Source organism: Lactuca virosa, chromosome 7 (genome assembly GCF_052849685.1).
Source record: "Lactuca virosa cultivar CGN04683 chromosome 7, Lactuca_virosa_CGN04683_v6, whole genome shotgun sequence".
Taxonomy (NCBI): domain Eukaryota; kingdom Viridiplantae; phylum Streptophyta; class Magnoliopsida; order Asterales; family Asteraceae; genus Lactuca; species Lactuca virosa.
The window spans coordinates 239,641,777-239,666,127 of record NC_136432.1 but is presented as its reverse complement, the minus strand read 5'-3'; positions in this window follow the sequence as shown (position 1 = coordinate 239,666,127).

Here is a 24,351-nt window from a genome sequence, read left to right as displayed (position 1 = left end):
ATCGACTACAGGGAGCTCAACAAACTAACCATCAAAAACCGTTACCCTTTGCCTCTCATAGACGATTTAGATGATCAACTGCAAGGGGCGAACTTCTTTTCAAAAGTCGATCCAAGATCTGGGTATCACCAACTACGAGTATTAAGGGAAGATGTTCCGAAGACAGCCTACCGAACTCGTTATGGACACTACGAATTCGTAGTGATACCGTTCAGATTAACAAACGCGCCCGCAGTATTCATAGATTTAATGAATAGGGTGTGTCGTCCTTACTTGGATCAGTTCTTCATCGTCTTCATCGATGACATACTTATCTATTCTCGTAGTAAGGAGGAGCTTAGTCACCATCTTCAGCAGGTCTTGGAAACATTACGATCAGAGGAGCTTTACGCGAAATTCTCTTAAATGCGAGTTTTTGGATCCGAAGGGTCAAATTCCTGTGTCACGTTGTTAGTGAAGAGGGAATTCATGTAGACACTTCTAAAATCCAGGTCATTGAGAACTGGCAGATCCAAAGACACCTACAGAAATTCATAAATTTCTAGGTCTCGCAGACTACTATAGTAGGTTCTTTCAGAACTTCTCACGATTCGCGAAGCCCCTTACAACTTTGACCCAGAAGGGTGTGGCCTTTGACTGGGAAGAGAAGCAAGAGAGAGCATTCCAAACGCTAAAACGAGCCTTGTGCACCACGACAATACTATCCCTCCCAAAAAGGAATAGGAGACTTTGTAGTCTATTGCGATGCGTCCAAATCCAGGGCTCAGTTGCATTTGGATGCAACGAGGTAAGGTCATTACCTATGCCTTCCGTCAGCTTAAGACACTCGAAGCCAGCTATGAAAAACACGATCTAGAGTTAGATGGAATCGATAGAGAGGATCGTTCAGATTAATGGACGATTGAAAGCCTCTAGAGTCCGACAGAAAAGTTACGTAGGGCTTTCCGAGATTCTCGCCAGAATCGGCCCTGTAGCTTACAAACTCAACCTACCTCACGAACTTAGTAACGTACATCCTACTTTCCACGTCTCGCACTTGAAAAAGTGTATGTCCGACGAGACTCTTGTAATCCCACTCGACGAGATCGAGATCAACGAGAGCCTCAACTGCATGAAAGAACCTATAGAGATCATGGACAGAGAGGTCAAGCAAACGAAACAAAGCCAAATCCCGATAGTGAAGGTTCGTTGGAACGCCAAGCGAGGACCTGAATTCACTTGGGAGCGCGAGGATCAGTTGAAACTGAAATACCCTCATCTTTTTTTACTTAGTTATTTGTAACTACTTATTTGCTTAAACTCTAATTTCGGGACGAAATTCCTTCTAACGGGGGGATGATGTGACAATCCGAAATTTCTAGCTTGTATAAACATTCAAATTTATCAGAGTTAGTCTTGTTTGTTAACTTTTAGCCCTATTTGGAGTCTATTCGAGTATTCTAAACTTAGTACATCAAAGGAATCAGTGTTAGGATGAATTGGTTGAAGTTCTAGTCATGAAGCAAACCAAAAACCTCCTCAAAAAGGAGTTTTCGGTCAAGACCTTAGAGTTTTCGGTCAAGGTGACCGAAAACCCCATCCTACATATATATTTCATGATCATTTGGATCATTCTTTCCTTTTCAAAGCTAGAAACATCCATTCTCTCTCAAGTATCATAAGATCTTCTTGCAAATTCTCGAAAATGTAAGTGTTTCTTTCCCCTTGATTTGTTATTAGATCTTCCTAACTAGTAACACCCTTCGATTTCATCCATTAACTTCATCTTTTGGGTTTGATCTCCAAGAACACACACTAGTGTTTTGGTCCAAAATCAACTCTATTAGCCTCTAAATCGTAAGTATTACTTCCCTATACTTGTTATCTAGTTGAAACTCTTGATTTAGGGCCTTGAAATCGTCCTTTATCCAAGAACAAAAGGTGTTTTCGGTCTAGTGCATCTCCTTAGACCGAAAACCCTTATAAAGGGTTCAAAATGACTTTAAGCCTTTCCTAATACTTAGTATTGAGTCTAGAACACTTCCTTGATTGTGGAAAGCCCTTAAAAATCACCAAACATCATGAGTTTTCGGCCAACCTTTTGGGCCGAAAACCTCTTTGGACCGAAAACCTCTTTGGACCGAAAACCCTTTGGGCCGAAAACCTTAAGAAACATACTACTTGGACCGAAAACTCCTTCAAGTGGCTATGCAACCCTTAGATGCAACCCTTTGTACTCCTAGCACTTGAATCAAAGTGTTTTCCATGTCCTAGGGTGTCCTTACTGATGGGTTTTAGGTAAAACAAATAAACTAGAAAACAATTCCTAAGTTCACATGCAACCTACTTTGGATCTATGTTTTAACTATTGAACATATAACTTTGAATTGTAAAACAAGAACCCTAGAGGAGAGAGGCTAATTTCGAGATTAACAAACTAGGGTTTAGGAGTTACATACCTTTCAATTGTTATAGCAAACAATTGATAATCCTCTTGATCTTGATCTTCTTGGAAGCTTAGCACCACAAATGTAATGCCTCTAATGGAATCACACCCAAGAACTAACAAGAAGGAAACTTAGAGGAGAGAGGATGGAGAGAGTATGCAATTTCGGCCTTAGGGTTTCTTCCAAAGAAATCAGTCACCTCAAATGTGAGCCAGGAGGCTCCTTAAATAGCTGAGGGATCTAGGGTTTAGGGAAAACCCTAGTTATCCTTTGCTTAGGGCCTAAGCAAGATCCAAAGGCCTTATTTGGACCCCTTCGACGAAATCTCTAGGGTTTCCCCTAAGAATTTCGTCCACCTCCTTCCAAGGGGGTTCTGGAACCTTCCACTCAACTATTAGTTAATTGCAAACTAGTCCCTGCACTTTATAATTAATTCTTTTAACCCCAAAATTAATTCTGATTAATTTCTGGCTAACTATTAATTAAACATAATGATCTCTAATTAATATATTAATCTTTTAACATATTAATAAATCATTTATATTAATTTATTAATCTTATAAATTAATATCTCTCCTTTCATAATTTCCTTGTCCAGTTGCTAGGTTGAGGGCAACCCAAAAGGACTGTGCTGCTATCAATTCAAGTACATACCAATTATAGTTATGGGCTTAGACACCTAATCCAACAGTCTCCCACTTGGATAAGTCTGTAACTATAATTGCTAGTATGCCTTCTAAATTTGACCAGCAAATTGTAGCTTCCAAAAGCTGCTGCCGAACTCTGACCCGGTCAGTTACGTGTCCTAAGATAAGTGATCATATAATCCTTCGTTCTGCTGGATATCCCTAGACATAAGACACAGGATGTAATCAATCTCTTTGTCCAGAATCTATGTTTCCCGATTCCTGATTTGTGATGATGTAGGACTTCTAATCGAACACATCAACCTAGTCCTGGCTGGGCCCAGCACATAAGTCAACACCAAATCATCGAGGGGCCCACAGATATCGCTTTTCCTGTTAGGGCAAAAGGAACGAATAAACGTTGACTCATATGCTTGTATCTTTTACTCATCAAATTATACATGACAATACGTTTTATGACACCAAGTTACTGATGCATTTTCGTATCACCAATGCATAACCGACTTGTAAATTATAACTCATATATCTTCGTTTCAAGATTATAAGATATTATCGTCTCAGTATCACTCGTGATGAATTCCATGAAGTGATACTCTGAGCGAGGGTTTATCCAATACTCAAATCTCAATTTCTGAGTACTCATGAATGTTGCAGCAATTCTATTGCCATGTCTATCCTTAGACAATCTACAATCCAGTTCATGACAGTCTTAATTCATTACTTACTTCCAAAAGTACGAGCGACTGTGGAGTTTGAATAATCTTATTATTCAGGAAGTAAAACATGCAAAATATGAAACACAATAATAAACAATTGACAGAAGGCAGTAACCAAACTTATAAACAATAACCAAAAGTCAATTATATTTACTTTGTTACAAGTTTCAGAACAAAACTAATCTAACTACTAAAACTAATATCATCTTTCAGTCCTATGCTCCGAGCATGCTGAATGTGCTTAGCCCTACTCAGACCCTTTGTGAGGGGATCTGCTGGGTTATCTTCAGATGACACCCTCTTTACTATAAGATGGCCTTCTTCTACTCTATGTCTGATGAAATGGTACTTTCTGACGATATGTCTGGTCTTACCATGATCTATCGGTTCCTTTGTCAAGGCAACCGCTCCTTCATTATCGCAGAATAGTTCCATAGGCTCCTGGATGGTTGGAACAACTCCGAGATCTCCGATGAAGTTCCTCAACCAAGCTGCTTCTTTCGACGCTTCACTCGCTGCTATGTACTCTGATTCACAAGTAGAATCAGCCACCGTATTTTGCTTGGAACTTTTCCAAGTAACCACTCCTCCATTCAGTAAAAACACCCAGCCCAACTGAGAACGGAAGTTATCTCTATCCGTCTGAAAGCTGGCATTACTGTAACCATCTACTCTCAAAGTATCACTGCCACCAAGCACAAGGACCAGTCCTTTGTCTTTCGCAAATACTTGAGTATATTCTTAACTGATATCCAATGAGCTCTACCTGGGTTTCCCTGATAGCGACTGACCATGCTCAAAGCAAATGCCACATCAGGGCGAGTACATGTCATAGCGTACATGATCGATCCGACAGCGGAAGCATAAGGTACACGACTCATGTCATCTATTTCAACATCTGTACTCGGGCATTGAGTCTTACTCAATTTGGTATTGCTCTGGATAGGTAGCTCTCCCTTCTTGGAATTTTCCATACTAAACCTCTTTAGTACCTTATCCAAGTTTGTGCTCTGACTAAGTCCAATTAGTCTCTTCTTTCTATCTCTCAATATTCTAATCCCAAGAATATAGGCAGCTTCTCCAAGGTCTTTCATGGCAAAACACTTTCCAAGCCAAGACTTAACTTCTTTCAAGGTTGGAACGTCGTTACCAATGAGTAATATGTCATCGACATACAACACCAGAAAAGTTACTATACTCCCACTAGCCTTGATACACACACAGAACTCATCTTCACTTCTAGAGAAACCAAACTCTTTGACTTTCTCATGGAAGCAAAGATTCCAACTGCGAGATGCTTGTTTTAATCCATAAATGGATTTCTCAAGCTTGCACGCTCTATTGGGGAACTTTGCATCAACAAAACCCTCTGGCTGACTCATGTAAACATCTTCAGCCAACTTCCCATTAAGGAAAGCAGTTTTGACATCCATCTGCCAGATTTCATAATCATGAAAGGCAGCTATGGCGAGCAATATCCTAATAGATTTAATCTTAGCCACTGGCGAGAAGGTCTCATCATAGTCAACCCCTGGGGTTTGAGTGAAACCTTTTGCAACCAGTCGAGCCTTGAATGTGTGCACATTTCCATCCATGTCTGTCTTCTTCTTGAAGATCCATTTGCACCCAACTGTCTTACGACCTGGTGCACTATCAACCAAATTCCAAACTTGGTTGTCATACATGGACTTAATCTCGCTGTCCATTGCCTCTTTCTACTTGGAAGCCTCTAGGCCTGCCATTGCTTCGTTATAAGTGACTGGTTCATCTAAGTTTACCAGTGTTCTGTCACTTATGAATGTGTCACCATCTGAAGTAATATGAAAACCATACAACTCAGGTGGCACACTCACCCTAGTGGATCTTCTAAGAGGTAATGAGTTATCGATTGGTTCAACAGGAACTGTTTCCTCTGGTTGAGTGCTAGTGTCATCTAAGGTTCCTTCATTGGCTGACTCTTGAATTTCTTCAAGGTCAATAGTGCTCCCATTGTCCTCTTTGAATATGAGCTCTCTTTCAAGAAAGACTCCTCTTCGTGCTACAAAGACCACGTTCTCACTAGGCCTGTAGAACAAATATCCAAAAGACTGCTTTGGGTAACCAATGAAAACACATTTCTCACTTCTAGCTGCTAGCTTGTCGTGAGTCTCGCGTCTTACGAAAGCTTCACAGCCCCAGACTTTAATATGTGCTAACGAGGGAACTTTCCTTGTCCACATTTCGTGAGGTGTTTTGGCAACCTTCTTTGTAGGGACAAGATTGAGGATGTGAGCGGCTGTCTCTAAGGCATACCCCCAGAAGTGAATGGGAAGCGAAGCCCGACTCATCATAGACCGAACCATGTCTAACAAGGTTCGATTACGCCTCTCAGCTACACCATTTAACTGTGGTGTCCTAGGAGGAGTCAATTATGAGACTATCCCACATTCTTTCAGATAGTCGTTAAACTCGATACTAAGATACTCCCCGCCTCTATCGGATCTAAGTATCTTTATCTTTCTGCCCAATTGATTTTCGACTTCATGCTTAAACTCTTTGAACTTTTCAAAAGTTTCTGACTTATGCTTGATCAAGTAGATATATCCATATATGTTATAATCGTCAGTGAAAGTCACATAGAATCGATTAGCATCTCTTGTAGTTGATCTGAAGTGCCCACACACATCTGTGTGTATGAGATCCAACAGACCTTCACCTCTTTCACAAGACCCTGTGAATGGTGATTTTGTCATCTTTCCCAAAAGACAAGATTCACACATATCATCTGATTTTAGGTCAAATGATTCCAACACTCCATCCTTTTGGAGTTGGGCTATGCGTTTCTTGTTAATGTGTCCAAGACGACAATGCCACAAGCATGCCTTGTCTACACTATTAGACAAGTCAATATTAAGTACACTATTTCCTAAGCTATCAACACAAGTCACTGTTTCATACACACCATCACAAGGTAAAGCTTCAAACATAAAAACACCATTCTTATAAACAGAAATTGAACCATTCAAATCATTAAAAGAATATTTGAAACCTTGTCTGAACAATGCATGAAATGAAATAATGTTTCTCGTCATCTCAGACGAATAGCAACAATTTATTAAATCTAATCTAACATCATTGCTAAGCAGAAGCTGATAAACTCCGATCTTGGTCACTGGTGAAGACTTTCTGTTTCCCATGATCAAGTTTATCCTTCCTCGCTCTATCTCCTCACTTTCCTTTAGTCCCTGCAAATCAGAACAGATATGAAAACCACATCCTGTATCAAGGACCCATGAACGAGAAGATAATGAGTTATTAGCAGAAATAGTGTAAATACCTGCCGAAGATGGCTTCACTTTGCCATCTTTGATATCTTGCAGATATTGTGGGCAAGATCTCTTCCAATGCCCCTTTTGATTGCAGTAAAAGCAAACTGCCTCTTTTGGATCAGAAACATGGGGAGTGGAACCATTGGGCTTAGCCTTTGGGCCATTACTAGACGACCCAGCTTGAGCCTTGCTCTTCCAGTTTTGCTTGGGAGGACCTTTCCTCTTTTTCCCTTTCCCTGTCCAATAGCCAACACAGGGGCACTTGTAGGCGTGGAGGGTATACTTTTACCCTTCATTCCTGCCTCAGCTATCTGCAACAAGTTGTGCAATTGGGCCAAGGTCTGCTCAGTATTGTTCAAATGGTAAGTTAGAATAAACTGACCATAACAATCAGGTAGTGAGTTCAAGACCATGTCAATGGCCAATTCCTCATCAAAGTGAATGTTGAGCTTGACCAAACGCTCTATGTAGCGTTGCATTCTTTGCACATGTGACACAACCGATTCCCCTTCTTTCATCTTGCAAGCCATGAGTGACTTGACTACTTCAAACTTTTCTTGACGAGCTCACTTATGGTACTTTTCCATAAGGTCCTTGTTCATCTCAAAAGGCCAGTAGTCCTCATAGTACCTCTGCAGTTCTGGGGACATGGTTGCCACCATGATGCACGCCACTTTGGTAGCATCATCGTAATGTTTCTTGTAGGCAGCAAGATCTTCAGGAGTAGCTTCAGACTCATCAAGCTCTTTGAGCTCCTTTTCAAGAACATATTCTTTGTTCTCAAAACGAAGAGCCATCTTGATGTTGCGCATCCAATCGTTATAGTTTGAGCCATCCATAACGACTTTGGAACAGATATTGAGCAAAGAGAAGTTCTGGTTGGAGGAGGATGAAGCAGAAGTGTTTCCAAGAGTAGACATCTGAAAAGAAAGAAAGTTTTAGTTAGATTTCAAGATACCTCAATATAATAACCCAAAGATAAAATATCAAGGTTAGGATCCAACTATGAAGATTCACAACTTAGAAATGGGATGCCGAGATCCAAGTGTAAATTTCATAAAGGTAGGAGAATGACGATTCACCAATTCCACCATTAGACGAAACAAACGAAGTGAAATTCCTAATTCTTTTGAGATACATTGAAACTATTCAATGGCATGTTTTAATCTCAGATTATGCTCTTCTATTTGTGACTGGGATGCCGAGGATCACAAACAAGATGTGAATAACCATGCAAATGTGCTTGGTAACCTCATTGTCTTTATCATTAACTATTGATGTGCTGGTAAACCACACACGCTCCATCAAAATGACAATTATGAGATACCCATTACTACTCTTTATTAGTGCCCTTTAGTGTGCTGGTTAACCACACACGCTCCACTAACGACCAATAAAGCATAATGTGCAATTTCATGGATTAGCATACTTTTCACATTTTTCCTAAAGTAACTAGAGTTGGGATTTTAAAAATAATGTTCTAGTACTTTCTTTAATGTCATTATACTTTTAATGAGAAGTAGTTGTCCTATCAAATCCGTTCTGCTAACGACCCTCCACTAATCAAGGAAGCGGTGGGTGAGAGTGGACACCCATTCAACTACCATTTTATAGGCAGTTTCCTTATACCCCCCTTATAGATTAGCTTCGTGAATGAGGCATACTAGCGATTTGACTGACCATATTCTTATACATATATAATATTAAACTTTTAATCATAATACATATATAGGGTGTGTTTTAAAACATTTTAAAACTTCAAGGGTTTATATAAATTTCGAAATTCAAACTATTAAATTTAAATTTAAATAAACCAATTAACTAGATTTAATATTTATCTTTTAATTAACTATTAATCAAATTATTAAATCTTGTAAGGATTATCTCATTAAATTAATCAATTAATTTAATCCTAATCCTTATCCCTCTAAATTTCGAAAAATAGGGTAAGGATAATTATCCAATTAATCTAATTAAGTAACAATTATCCAAAACAAGAAACCCTAAAACTTCTAGCAATTTCGAAATTTACAAGGGAGGAGGCTAGGGTTTTTCAAAACCCCAACCCTAATTTCGATTAGGGTTCTTTGGAGGCTAGGGTTTTCGAAAAAACCCTTTTATCCAAAACCCTAGAAATCGAAAATTTGGCCTTTAGGGTTTAATAGCTATAAACCCTAATTTGCAATTCAACAATTATAGCAATTCAATTTAAAACAAACAATGGCTCTGATACCACTGATGGGTTTTAGGTAAAACAAATAAACTAGAAAACAATTCCTAAGTTCACATGCAACCTACTTTGGATCTATGTTTTAACTATTGAACATATAACTTTGAATTGCAAAACAAGAACCCTAGAGGAGAGAGGCTAATTTCGAAATTAACAAACTAGGGTTTAGGAGTTACATACCTTTCAATTGTTATAGCAAATAATTGATAATCCTCTTGATCTTGATCTTGATCTTCTTGGAAGCTTAGCACCACAAATGTAATGTCTCTAATGGAATCACACCCAAGAACTAGCAAGAAGGAAACTTGGAGGAGAGAGGATGGAGAGAGTGTGCAATTTCGGCCTTAGGGTTTCTTCCAAAGAAATCAGTCACCTCAAATGTGAGCCAGGAGGCTCCTTAAATAGCTGAGGGATCTAGGGTTTAGGGAAAACCCTAGTTATCCTTTGCTTAGGGCCTAAGCAAGATCCAAAGGCCTTATTTGGACCCCTTGGACGAAATCTCTAGGGTTTCCCCTAAGAATTTCGTCCACCTCCTTCCAAGGGGGTTCTGGAACCTTCCACTCAACTATTAGTTAATTGCAAACTAGTCCCTGCACTTTATAATTAAATCTTTTAACCCCAAAATTAATTCTGATTAATTTCTGGCTAACTATTAATTAAAAATAATGATTTCTAATTAATATATTAATCTTTTAACATATTAATAAATCATTTATATTAATTTATTAATCTTATAAATTAATATCTCTCCTTTCATAATTTCCTTGTCCAGTTGCTAGGTTGAGGGCAACCCAAAAGGACTGTGCTGCTATCAATTCAAGTACATACCAATTATAGTTATGGGCTTAGACACCTAATCCAACACTTACTTGCTTAATTAGTGATTATATAACTAATTGCATACATATATGTGTCCTTATATGTTGAATAGGATCCGTGTGTGTGTGTTCAAGTCTTCACTTGACACTTGGCATCCTATACTATCCGTTCATCCAAACCACTCACTACAGGTGAGTTCATACCCCTTAATCAACCTTTTAAATGCTTTTTAAATGCTTTTATGGGGGAGAATACAAGTTGAAACCTTATAGTTATTATATCAATCACATGTGATTAATAACTATCAAACAAATGGATCTTACTACACGGTTGGCCGTTTTATCAAACAAAAGGATCTTACTACACTGTTAGCCGTTTTATCAAACAAATGGATTTTACTACTTTTCAAACAATGTTATCAAACAAACTACTTCAAAATGTTTATCAAACTCTTTTACATGTTAAACTCTTTATCAAACTTGTTTCTATATACCAAACTGCTGTCAAATCATTTTATGAAATAACATCAAGTCTTCAATACTTATTTAAACTCTTCAAAAGGTTTTACAAAACTTCTTTGTCTTTTAAACTTATATGATGCCAAATGCATATCTATATAGATATAGTTGTATAAGTAAGATTGAAAGGACTTAGGACTGATAACTCACCTTACTTTCTGTTCCTTGTTTGGTTGTGGACTTATGGTATCAGTTGTTTGTCCGAAGGTCGTTTGAATCTTAGTTATATATTATGTATATGTATATAGATATAAAGGTTCCTTCATTCAGTTCAATGCCTTTTGGTAGCAAAGGTATACAAACATGTTCATTCATACAATCAACATTTTTAGTAAACTATAATAGGTATAGTTTAGGGAGTTACTAATACTGTTACTAGAACAACGAAACATACAAAGAGTCAGTTCATACATGAGTCGATATATACTATTATGAGAAACTATGAGAGTATACTATACATTAGTATAGAAAGAACATTTCTACATTATGACTTACTATACAAATACTATTATACGATAAAACAATGTGACACACCATTTAAGGATACAACGACACTGTGTTCTATCAATTTGTAACCACAGTCTCCTGGAGGGAGAGCGGGCATCTTGTGTATAGATCTATACGGGACAGACACTCCCACACCCTGACTGCTAGCTACAGTCCCAGCCGATAAGGCCAAGGGGTGACAAAATGTTACCTCATTGCATATGACACCGGAGGGTCATCTTTTATTCAGTCGTCGATCAGCATGGTTACATACGAGTTCACATTTAAACCTTTAATTAACCGACTTAAGATTAAAGGCAAAATAGACTCTCCGAGGCGTATTGTTCATTTAATACCACCTGGAGTCTGCATTTCATTACTTTAGACTCTCCGAGGCGTATTGTTCATTTAATACCACCTGGAGTCTGCATTTCATTACTTTAGACTCTTCGAGGCGTATTGTTCATTTAATACCACCTGGAGTCTGCATTTCATTACTTTAGACTCCCCGCGGCGTACTGTACATTTAGTACTACCTGGAGTCTGTATTTTATCACTTTATAACCAGCAGTGTCACTGCTGAGGTAAAATATTATTTTCCCTATTACAATTACTTTGTGATCTTGTCACATACACATTTAAGAATAACTATATTTAGTTAATGATAGTCTTACTGGGGAAAATACACACTTCCACAAGAAACAAACATACATTTCATTTGATGCCTTGGTAGAAGGCTGCGTTAAGTAGAAAATATAGGATTTTCTAAGATTTACAAACATTTACAAATGTTTCACAAACATACGAACATTTACAAACTTATATTTCAAACACATACAAACATTTTACTTACAAGCAATGACACTAAAATACTTATGAACTCACCAGCTTTAATGCTGATAAACTCTTTCAAAATAACTTGTATTCTCAGGTCATCAGTAGACAGGTACCGATGCCAGGTTTTGAGAAGATGGAGCTCGTTCAAGACCCATCTCTTATTTTGATTTACATTTTAGAGTCTTATAACCATCACAGAACACACTTGTATTAAAATTATATTATTAATGCAATGGATGATGTTGTTGCTTGTTTAATACTATTCATTGTTGTGATACTGTACATGAAGTCCTCCACCCCAGAACGTTTCCGCCATTCTGGTTTTGGGGTGTGACATTTTGAGTCTGTGTTATAGATTTTGGTGGGAGTTGGGATTCCTACCTATCTCTTACGGAGTTCTCCTACAACAACAACTATCACTCCAGCATTGGTGCCCCGCCTTTTGAGCTCCGGTATGGTCGGAGGTGTCGTATCCCAGTTTGTTGGGGGGAGGTTGGTCATAGAGTCATGGGATGGGCTGAGGTAGTACTTCATACCACATAACTTATTCAGCAGATCAGGTAGAGATTGCAGACAGCTCAGAGTCGGCAGAAGAGTTATGCCGAACGGCACCGATCAGAGTTGGAATTTCAGGTCGGCAATATGGTACTACCGAAGGTCTCACTCTGGAAGCGTGTGATACGCTTCAGTAAGAGAGGGAAATTGGGCCTCCGATATATTGGATCATTCTGTGTGATTGCCAGGGTAGGTAGGGTGGCCTACCGATTGGATTTTCCAAGTGAGCTTAGTCAGATCCACAACACTTTCCATGTTTTGCAGTTGTAGAAGTACGTGTTGGATGATGAGGCAATGGTCCCCTTGGATGATATTCAGGTCGATGAGCGCCTGAATTATGTTGAGAGACTGGTAGCGATAGTGAAAAGGAAGATGAAGATTCTGTGCAACAAGGAGATACCTTTGGTAAAGGTTCAGTGGCAGCATAGGAAAGGCTCCGAGTGGACCTGGGAGTCGGAGGCGGAGATGTAGGAGCATTATCCTGAGTTGTTCGTGACGGCCGACTTCGTGGACAAAGTCTAGTTCAAGTGGGGGAGATTTGTAACATCCCAATGTTGAGGTATTTTCAATTGAAACCCTATGTATGATTAAATATTGCATTTTGGTCCCTGAGTATAAGAAAGAGTACAAAATCGCCCATAGTGGCATTTTGGTAATTTGGGTTGTGGAGTTGTACGATGGGCGTACGTTGTGTACGCTGAGCGTACCAGGGCAGACCCTAGTACACTGGTCATACACCTCCTATGTTGGGCGTACGTGGAGAAACTCCAAACCCTAATTTTCAGGGTTTGGTCCATATATAAACACCATTATACCCTCATTTATCATCCTCTCATCAGTCCCCATCTGAGATTTCGACCCTCTATCAAACCCTAAGTGAGAAAGAGTGTTTTGAGCTCATTTGTGTGGCTTTTTGGTGTTCTTGAAGAAGGATAAGTTTTTGCAAGAACCTTAAAGCTTGCAATCAACTTAGATCTAGGATTCCACACTTGCTAGCAACATCTTGGAGGTAAAAAGTTCACAACTTGATCACTCCATCTTGTAGATCTAGTCATTCCTTCCTTTAGGGCACTTTTTGGTCCCAAATATGATGATTCTTGAGCATGGCATGTTCTTGATCAAATACGTCGTCCTTTCAGACCTTATGGGGTGTCTTAAGTCATAAAAATGTGGTCTTGATGGTTAGTTTTATTCCATGCATGCTATAGAAGGTCTTAATGCATTAAGATGTTAAGATTATAAAGTTGGAAACTTTATGACTCATGATGGTATTTTAGCGTTGGATCTGTAATTGGACGTGCTAAGTCGAAGAAATAAGTGCTTAATAGGCTAAGAGGAGGGTTTTTGCCTACGTTGCGCGTGTTGGGTTTTGAACATTCTAACACTCCTATGGTGTACATGCAACCCTATAAACCTTGGATCTATGTTTTCTCTATTATACATGCAAATATTAAATATTCCAAGGTTTCATCCTAACTAGCATATTATGAAGCACCTATACTACAAAGTTCTAGTTAGATGACATACCTTTTGATGTAGCTTCATGTCTTCAAGCTTTAAGAGCTTAGCCCCAATAGTGTGGAAGCCTCAAGTGGAATCACAAATCACCAAAACACCTTGGAAAACCTTTAGAGAATATGGATACTTGCCTCACACTATGAAATCGGTTATTGCCCTCTTTAGTGTATCCACACTAGCCACTAGCATAATTTCATGAACCATAAGACCCTTTATATAGTGTGGAGGATTAGGGTTAAACCCTAATACCCATGACCTTTCATTTCCTAGGATCCATGGGTGAAAGCTCCATGGACTATCCATGAAGACTTAGCCCAACCTAAATGAACTTGGCCCACTACACATATATATATCTAAGAGTCCATATTTAATTAGTTCCTTTTGATCACTTAATTAATTATAAATTAATTCTTGATCAATACTAATTAAATAATATGATTATATATTAATATATTAGAACTTATAATATATTAATATAAATCATAAATATACTATTCTCAAAAGACTATCCATATAAATTGTGTCGGTGAAGTGCAACCCAAATGGACCATGCCGGGTCGGGTCAAGTACATACCAAATATAGTTATGGACTAAGACATTAATCCAACAGCGCGTACACAGATCTGGCATCGATACCTTGGACATGCTAGTACGCCCCGCGTACCTCCAGAGTACGCCCCGCGTACGAAGCCTGAGTCAACTCGGCTGAGTTGACTCGGTCGTGTTGACTCGATTGACTTGTTGAATTTGACCAGTTTTAACTAAGGGTATTGTGGGGAAATGTTATTAATTTAGAATGGAAATGTTTTGACATTTACGATTTGGGTTGAGCCGGTAATTGGGAGCAGAGTATTGATTAGATATTTGTCAGACTATGAGGTGGGTTTTCCTCACTGTACTTATGGGTCAAAGGCACCAAGGTCGGCCCATTGGATTGATATCTTGGTTACCGATGATGTTATGTTGTTATGATCCGTTAGATCCATATGAGTATCTGTATTTACCGGTTTCGTGTTCATGTTTTTTTGTTGCATATGTCGACATGTTGGTTTAGGTTGAGGCGGTCCTGCTTTGTTGCATATGTCGACATGTTGCATATTTAATTAGTTCCTTTTGATCACTTAATTAATTATAAATTAATTCTTGATCAATACTAATTAAATAATATGATTATATATTAATATATTAGAACTTATAATATATTAATATAAATCATAAATATACTATTCTCAAAAGACTATCCATATAAATTGTGTCGGTGAAGTGCAACCCAAATGGACAATGTCGGGTCGGGTCAAGTACATACCAAATATAGTTATGGACTTAGACATTAATCCAACAGTCTCCCACTTGGATAAGTCTAAAACTATTATTGAGTATGACTTCAAAAACCAACTGGCAATCGTAGCTCTTAAAGTCGTTGTCGAACTCTGATCTTGTCAATGAACTCTGACCTTTGTCAATGACTTGTCCATTAGATAAGGGATCATATATTCCTCCATTCTAGATATCATATGGACTGAGACATGGATTATAATCATTCTCTCTGTCCATTTGTTGTTTCCTGATTTTCGATTTATGATGACTGACTGATTGAACAAATCAAATCAGTCCTGGCTTGGCCAAGCACTCACATGTGTCATCGCTAAATCATCGAGGGGCCCACAGATATCGCTTTTATCCCGAAGGTAAAAGGAATGGATAAACTTCGACTCATATGGCTTGTTCTACTACTTGTTGAATCATACACAAAGGCACGTTTTATAACATCGAGTTACCAATGCGTTTTCGTGCAATCAATGTATAACCAACTCATAGTAACAACTCATATCTCTAGGTTTGAAGAATATAAGATATTATCGTCTCATGATCACTCGTGATAAAATCCATGAAGTGATTCAAATGAGCACTCATGAGTGTTGTAGCACCACTTTGTCCACCAACTTGGACCTCTACAAACCAACCCATGACAGTCTTGATTCATATCTACTTCCAACATATGACCGACTGTGGATGGTTTGAATAACTTAATCATTCAGGAAGAGCGACTTAGTTATTCTGGAAGTCAAAACATGCAAAGTGAAACACAAGAATAAATGAATCAAATATCGTATCAAACCCTATGAATATAAATAAACACTTTTATTTATCACCATACTGATTACTCATTATTCATTGTTTCGGTTTTATCAACTTTATACTTGAATTAAAAACACTAGTTGTCCCATGCTCCAAGCATGTACACTATGTTTTTCTTAAACAATAGCTTTGCCATACACCATGTATGCACTCTATGTTTGTCTATGATCCTTACTTTGTGAAATAAACCAATTGAACATAATTTTAATGATTCTAATTTCACACTCCCAAATCCTTATCGAAAAATGTGAGAATTTCAAATTCCTATCATTTATCGAAATCTGTTTAGATTTTTAACTTATATGCACTGACCCTCCTGTAATGAATACATACAAAGTCACAAAGACTTGTCAACAGTCATTATAAGGTATTCCAATGGAGATCAACTCCATGGAAACTAAGTCTCATATTCAAAGTACATTGCTTTAGACATGCTTCTTGCATTAAGTTTTCTAATCTTACACAGATAACTTCCACCTATGGAGACAACTCCATATTCTCATTTTGACTATCACTTCTGAATAAGAGATGCCTCTTTTCAGAATATGTCAATATGATCCTTCCAAAATTAGCACTATACTTCCAACTGTCCCTGAGCAACCAATCTTTGGTAAACCTCATATTGTCCTCGACAATTGCTTAATCATTTTAGTCATATCCAATTCTAGACCTTTTCCCTTCTTAATGCCTCTGGGCATTTGGAAAAATTTAGAAATGACAAATATTATAGCACATGCAATCGATCCTGTACCCAGAGCAAATGGTACACGATTCATGATGTCTCACATAAAGACATGATTCTAGACCAGTCTTTTGCTACAATATTTTTATTTGCCATGTTTTCAAAATTTGACTATGAAGAGGGATGCCGTAATCATAATCGAATTTTGAGAACGCAATATATAGAATTTCCTTAAGTTGAACCAATTCAACATGAAATTCATATATATATATATATATATATATATATATATATATATATATATATATATATATATATTCTTGACTAAGGATGATTAAGGTCTCAATCTAAGCCTTTAGAACTGAAATGAAGTATATCCTCTCCCTTAATTATAGCAAAACAACTTTTTCAATCCCTGCAGCCTCACGAATTGAAACTTTTGTTTTCTATAATTAACATTGCTAACTTGAAACACTAACAATAATTATCATGCTCCCACTAACATGATGATTATTAGCATAACACTTATGCTCCCACTAGCTTTGACATTTACTCAGAAATCAGCTGGACTTCTAGAAATCAATACTTTATTGACTTTCTTACCAAAGTTCAGATTTCTGATACGAGATGTTTTGATAAAACTTTATCAAAATCATACACCTTTCCTTAGATAGCATGCATGTGTGTCTAAACAATTTCAGAACTATGAAAAGGGATGCCGTAATCATAGTCTCAATTGTTTAGACCTTTTGCCATCTGCTTCAAATCTACTTGGTGGAAGTGTTTCCTCACCATCATTTTCATGAATCGGAGAGAAACCTTATGACCCTTAGATTTTATGGTGTATGTGTTCTTATCCATGTGAATCGTCAAAACCATAGTCACAAGACAAGGATAATGACAAATCCAAACTCATATGGACTGAACTTATGCAATCTTAACTTCTTGCCACCTGGCAGTACAGGGCCTGCCATTGCTTCCAAGTTGTTATGCAACCAATTGAGAACTTTCAGAACTCCTATGCAAAGCCAACTTTAACTGGAATGGGCACAGAATATGTCAACACGATATGTTATAAACCTCAAGTCGTGTGCTAGTGAAGAACCTCAGGTTTTATTCTTGATTAGTTCTTGAAATTCTTTTTAGGATCTTTAAGACTCCCACTATCCTCTTGACATATAAGACTATCTTGCCAAATATTCAAGAGATAGTGCGGATTCTTTATCAAGACAAACACTTCACACAATTGGCCTTAGTTGGTCTTTGTTTTATCCAAAACATCACAACTTACCAATTTCAAATGTACAAGAGTAGGACACTTTTACTCTTACATTTGACAAGTGTTTTAAACCTTTCTTTAAGATATGTCACTCAAGTTACAATCTTGGAGTATGACTCTAAGAATTGTTTTGGAACGAAGTATGACTCATCTTCCTGATCTAACCATTTCAACAATTCATGACTCCTCTTCTTAGTCATAATAATGCACTAAGATGACCTTTAGAGGACTAATTGTGATATGATTTCTAAATCATTAAGATGATCACAAACATGATACTAAAGTACTCTCCCATCTTTTCATATTTGAGAAACTTTTATCTTTCTACCTAATTTGATTCTTCCCATTCGTTCTGCCATACATTGAGACTTTTCCAATGTTTCAGAATTATACTTAAACTTGTAAGTATAACCATATTTACTAAACTTTAGTAAATCAAATAGTCTTAACGAGCTTTGTGGTGGTCATGACCAGTGCACAAGAATGTGTACTCGATCCCTTTAGTCCTTCACTTGACTCACACATCCATGTGAACAAGTAATTAGTCTTGATTTTCCAATGCTTGAAAGTTCTCATTCATCATACTATTCAACTTGCATGATTCCAAGTTTCGGTCCAATTGAAACTTGGGCGATGAGGAACTTTCCTGATTTGGTAAATTTAGACACTACCACAAATGAAAGAATCAAATCCATTTTCCAATATTGCTGTCAGTGGAATCATATAAGCAACAATTTTCCACAAATACCATTGTAATGATACTTCAAATAAATAAAATTAAACAATTTTCTTTTATTTTAAAACTTTGCGGAAAAACTTATCCTTACAATCCACATGGAAAATTGTTGTTATCTATTCCTTAGCAATATATCATAACTTCTTAAGCAACTGCTCAAAATTCTGATGCGATCGAAATCCACCTTCGCGATCAGAATCAGCATATACTTCCTTTAAGATTTCTCTCTATTCTTTGATTCTTAAAACATCAACATGTGACCCAGTCACATCATGTAATGAGGATCTCAGAATAGAACTTAACAGAGTTAGATAATGGGCTCTACCTGATGTAGAGTCAAACTTATTGACTTTAACATCCTTAGGTAAATTTGGCAGCTTTGCAATCAACGCCCCTTCCTTTGGCAAAATAAACATATGGACCCTTTGGTAATGGGACTATCTCAGACTTAGCCTTTCTCTTTACCATTTGGTCAACCGAGTTGACTATGGTCAATCCCTTTCCATTTGGAAGAGAATGTTTTTTCTGGATTTCCAGTGTCACCATTGTCACTGTCCATAAAGTTTTTGGGAAGTTGATCTTCTAATCAAATTTGATTTACTATCATTCCAAATCATTGCTGATTCAGCAGTACCAAGCAAATAGATATGATCATTAAGGTTCATGTCATAGTCTGTTTCATAGTAGTCCTAAAGGAACTCACTATGTGACTTAGAAAGTGATTGAACATCCAACTTTCTCAAGACTTTGACACCCAACTCTCCCGGCTTGTCAATATGTGACCTTGAACTTGTGGGTTAGGGAGAATAATTGGAGGAGGTGGAGGAAGAGAAGTATGACTTCCATGAGCCAAACTCGGGAAGTCATATTCATTAGGAAAGCTTGGTTTGGGAAGATCATTGTTGTCTAAACCAGACATCAACAATGGGAGAAATTCACGTAAAGTTGATTTAAGTCCTTAATATAACACCCAATATGATATATTAAGGCTAGGACCTAACAAACTATTTTATAACTTGGAAGAGGGATGCCGTAATCCAAGCTATAAAATATTTGAAGGTAGGTGAATGACGATTCACCAATTTCCACCAAGATAAACGAAATGTATTATTAGGTTTTAATTGGTTTTGAAACTCCTAGATTCTTTTGAGATTCATTGAACTTTTCAATGGCATGTTTCAATCTCGAGTGTGCCCTTCAGGTTTTGTGACTGGGATGCCGAGGATCACAAAACAAGGTGCGAAGTAACCATGCAAATATACTTGGTACCCTTAATATTTACCCCTCAATCGATGTGCCGGTTAACCACACACGCTCCAACGATACTATGATAAACATTAAGTTACCCTTTGCCTACCTGGTTAAGTCCAGGTTAGTGTGCCGGTTAACCACACACGCTCCACTAACAGCTTAAACAAAGTGCAAAGTGTAATTTCATGGATTAGCACCTTATTCACATTTTCCTAAGTAACTAAGATTGGGAATTTATAAAAGGTTTAGTTACTTAGTATTTATCATTAATACTTTTAATGAAGGGAGAATTATAGTCCTTGTCCTACCTGTTCGGCTAACGACGCTCCACCAGTCAAGGAAGCGGTGGGTGAGAGTGGACACCCATTAAACTGCCATTTTATAGGCAGTAACCTTATACCCCCCTTATAGACCGGCTTCGTGAATGAGGCCTACTAATGGTAAGACGACTTGCCCTTATACATATAATATATTAAACTTTTAATATTATAATAGTATAAGGGTGTATTTTAGACATTTAAAATACTTGGTGGTTTAATCTATTAATTAAACTATACTCTTAATTTAATTAAATTTAAACCATGTCATTATGGAATTATTAATTCTCTTTTAATTAAACACTTTAATTATCTATTAATAAAGTTCATAAGAGTTAATTGAATTATTCAATAAAAACATCATAATTCCAATTATTAAATTCAAAATTAAAACCATTTAATTAATTGTTTAAGTTATGAACCCAAGAGTTTTAGAATTCAATTCTTTTTTTTTATCATAAAAAAACTTTTTCCAAATTCCAAAACTTGAGGGCAAGTTTTGTAACTCTTGAAAACTTTTGGATTCCATAACTTATGGAGTTAAATACTTGTTTTATGATGAAACTTTTCATGTTCCATAACTTAAGAACAAGTTATGGAATTCTTTAAAACATTAAGACTAGGTTTTGTAACTCCATAAAAAACTTTGAATCAATTTTTTTAAAAACATTTTCATATCCATAACTTATGGAGGTTTCAAAAAACTCTTTAGATCAAACTTTTAAAACTAATAAAATAATCATATCATTTTATCTTTTACTAAATTTGACCTAATTCAACTCATATAGCAAATGATTCAAATTTTACAAATAATTAGTTTTTTACAAAAACAAATAATTATCTTAAAATTTGACAAACGTCATGTTTTTTTCCTTTTTTTTCCAACTTTGAAAATAAAACATTTGCATCAATATAACAGAAAACAACCCATGGCTCTGATACCACTGTTGGGTTTTGAGCATTCTAACACTCCTATGGTGTACATGCAACCCTATAAACCTTGGATCTATGTTTTCTCTATTATACATGCAAATATTAAATATTCCAAGGTTTCATCCTAACTAGCATATTATGAAGCACCTATACTACAAAACTAGTTAGATGACATACCTTTTGATGTAGCTTCATGTCTTCAAGCTTTAAGAGCTTAGCCCCAATAGTGTGGAAGCCTCAAGTGGAATCACAAATCACCAAAACACCTTGGAAAACCTTTAGAGAATATGGATACTTGCCTCACACTATGAAATCGGTTATTGCCCTCTTTAGTGTATCCACACTAGCCACTAGCATAATTTCATGAACCATAAGACCCTTTATATAGTGTGGAGGATTAGGGTTAAACCCTAATACCCATGACCTTTCATTTCCTAGGATCCATGGGTTAAAGCTCCATGGACTATCCATGAAGACTTAGCCCAACCTAAATGAACTTGGCCCACTACACATATATATATCTAAGAGTCCATATTTAATTAGTTCCTTTTGATCACTTAATTAATTATAAATTAATTCTTGATCAATACTAATTAAATAATATGATTATATATTAATATATTAGAACTTATAATCTATTAATATAAATCATAAATATACTATTCTCAAAAGACTATCCATATAAATTGTGTCGGTGAAGTGCAACCCAAATGGACCATGCCGGGTCGGGTCAGGTACATACCAAATATAGTTATGGACTTAGACATTAATCCAACAGCGCGTACACAGATCTGGCATCGATACCTTGGACATGCTAGTACGCCCCGCGTACGAAGCCTGAGTCAACTCGGCTGAGTTGACTCGGCCGTGTTGACTCGATTGACTTGTTGAATTTGACCAGTTTTAACTAAGGGTATTGTGGGGAAATGTTATTAATTTAGAATGGAAATGTTTTGACATTTACGATTTGGGTTGAGCCGGTAATTGGGAGCAGAGTATTGATTCGATATTTGTCAGACTATGAGGTGGGTTTTCCTCACTGTACTTATGGGTCAAAGGCACCAAGGTCGGCCCATTGGATTGATATCTTGGTTACCGATGATGTTATGTTGTTATGATCCGTTAGATCCGTATGAGTATCTGTATTTACCGGTTTCGTGTTCATGTTTTTTTGTTGCATATGTCGACATGTTGGTTTGGGTTGAGGCGGTCCTGCTTTGTGTTATAGGCCAAGACACCCGGGGATGACCGGAAAGGTTGTAGGCCCTGCGAGGCGGTCCAGTCAGGTCGGCGGCCTGTAGAGAGGTTCAGATAGATTGTAGGCCCTGCGAGGCGGTCCAGTCAGACCGGCTGCTCGTGGAGCGGTCCAGATTGGTTGTAGGCCATGCAAGGCGATCCAGTCAGGCTGGCTTCTCATGTTTTCATGCTTGCTTGTTATGTTTATGTGGTGGTACTTTGGGGGAACTCACTAAGCGTTGGCTTACAGTTTTAGTTTTGTTTCAGGTACTTCATAGGACCGTGGCAAGGCTAAGGCGTGACCGTACACATCCTTGGTTTTATGATTTATTGGATCTTGAGAGTCTCTGTTTTAGAATAATGTTTTGAAAACAGTGATTATGTAAACACTTCTTTTCAGTTAAATGGGTTGTTTTAAAAAGTTTAAATTTATTGTGATTTTTTGAGACGTTACATTAATGACTTCGGAATGTGTCTTAAAAAAGAATTTGGAGTAGACTTTTCGCATAAAGTAATAACCCTATCATTAGGGTTAAGTTAGGCGTTGTTTGTTTTTTCGAAGCAAAAATTCCTGAAGTCTGCGGACCACCTCTGCAACCCTCTGCAGCAGAAGAGGTGGACCAAACGGTTGCATCATGTAATAAAAAGTTTGTTTGTTTTTTAACATCTACAGATTGCTGCAAAAAGCTGAAATTTAAATAAACTGCTTTTTCAAACTTAAATAATTTTTTAACACCGATTACCAAAATAAATATTAATATTCATAACTCAGTCCTAATTGAACATCAAATAATACCATTAGATTAATAGCATTTGAATAAAAAAACTAGCAATAATTAATAGCATTGTATGTTCAACTTTAAAAAAAGATATAACAATTAATAGTAACATATTTTCAATTTCAAAAAACAATCATAAACAACTAAAAACAACAATAACCAAGTTTAAACCTAATTAAACATCAAGCCACCAACAAAAATTAATCAATAATATCATTTTAGCAATAATTCGAGATAGCAAATCATGTATACACAATTTCAAATCAAAAGGAAAACCATGACATATTTTCCTTTATATAAATATGTATGTAAATAAAAACCATGGAAACAACAACATCAAATTACCAAAACTTCTTCTATATCAACATATTCCTACTCTAAAAAGAAAAGAAAAACAACAACAGGAAGGCCCTGCAGCTATCTTGATTCTATCAGCGTGTATTGAGTTCCACCAATTTGGTTGTTGAAGCAAACACAATTTGCTTCCACTTTTGATGATTCAAGATGAAAACCAGTACCTGAAAATATAGAACAAATTAGAAATATTTTTAATTTACTGTCTTACTCTAAAATATATGAACAAATTAGAGATATTTGTAAAGATTAAACCATTTTAGCACACAAATATGACATTTCAGCAACCATTCCACCAAAGATAAAACCATTCCAGCACAAAACTATGAGCATTTCAACAAAGATTAAACCATTTCGGTACACAAGAATCAGAAAAATTAAACCAATTCTAGAAAAATAAACCATTTCAGCACACTTGAATCATGAATCTGAAAAGAAAAATTGATTTTCGCAAATCAGCATACCAGCAACATCAACACACAAGCAAATCAGCATAAGAAATATCAGAAAAAACTACGAATGTGAGGCAAATCAGAAATCGATTTCATCATGTCTATGGCATTTCAGCAAACCGGAAAAATCATT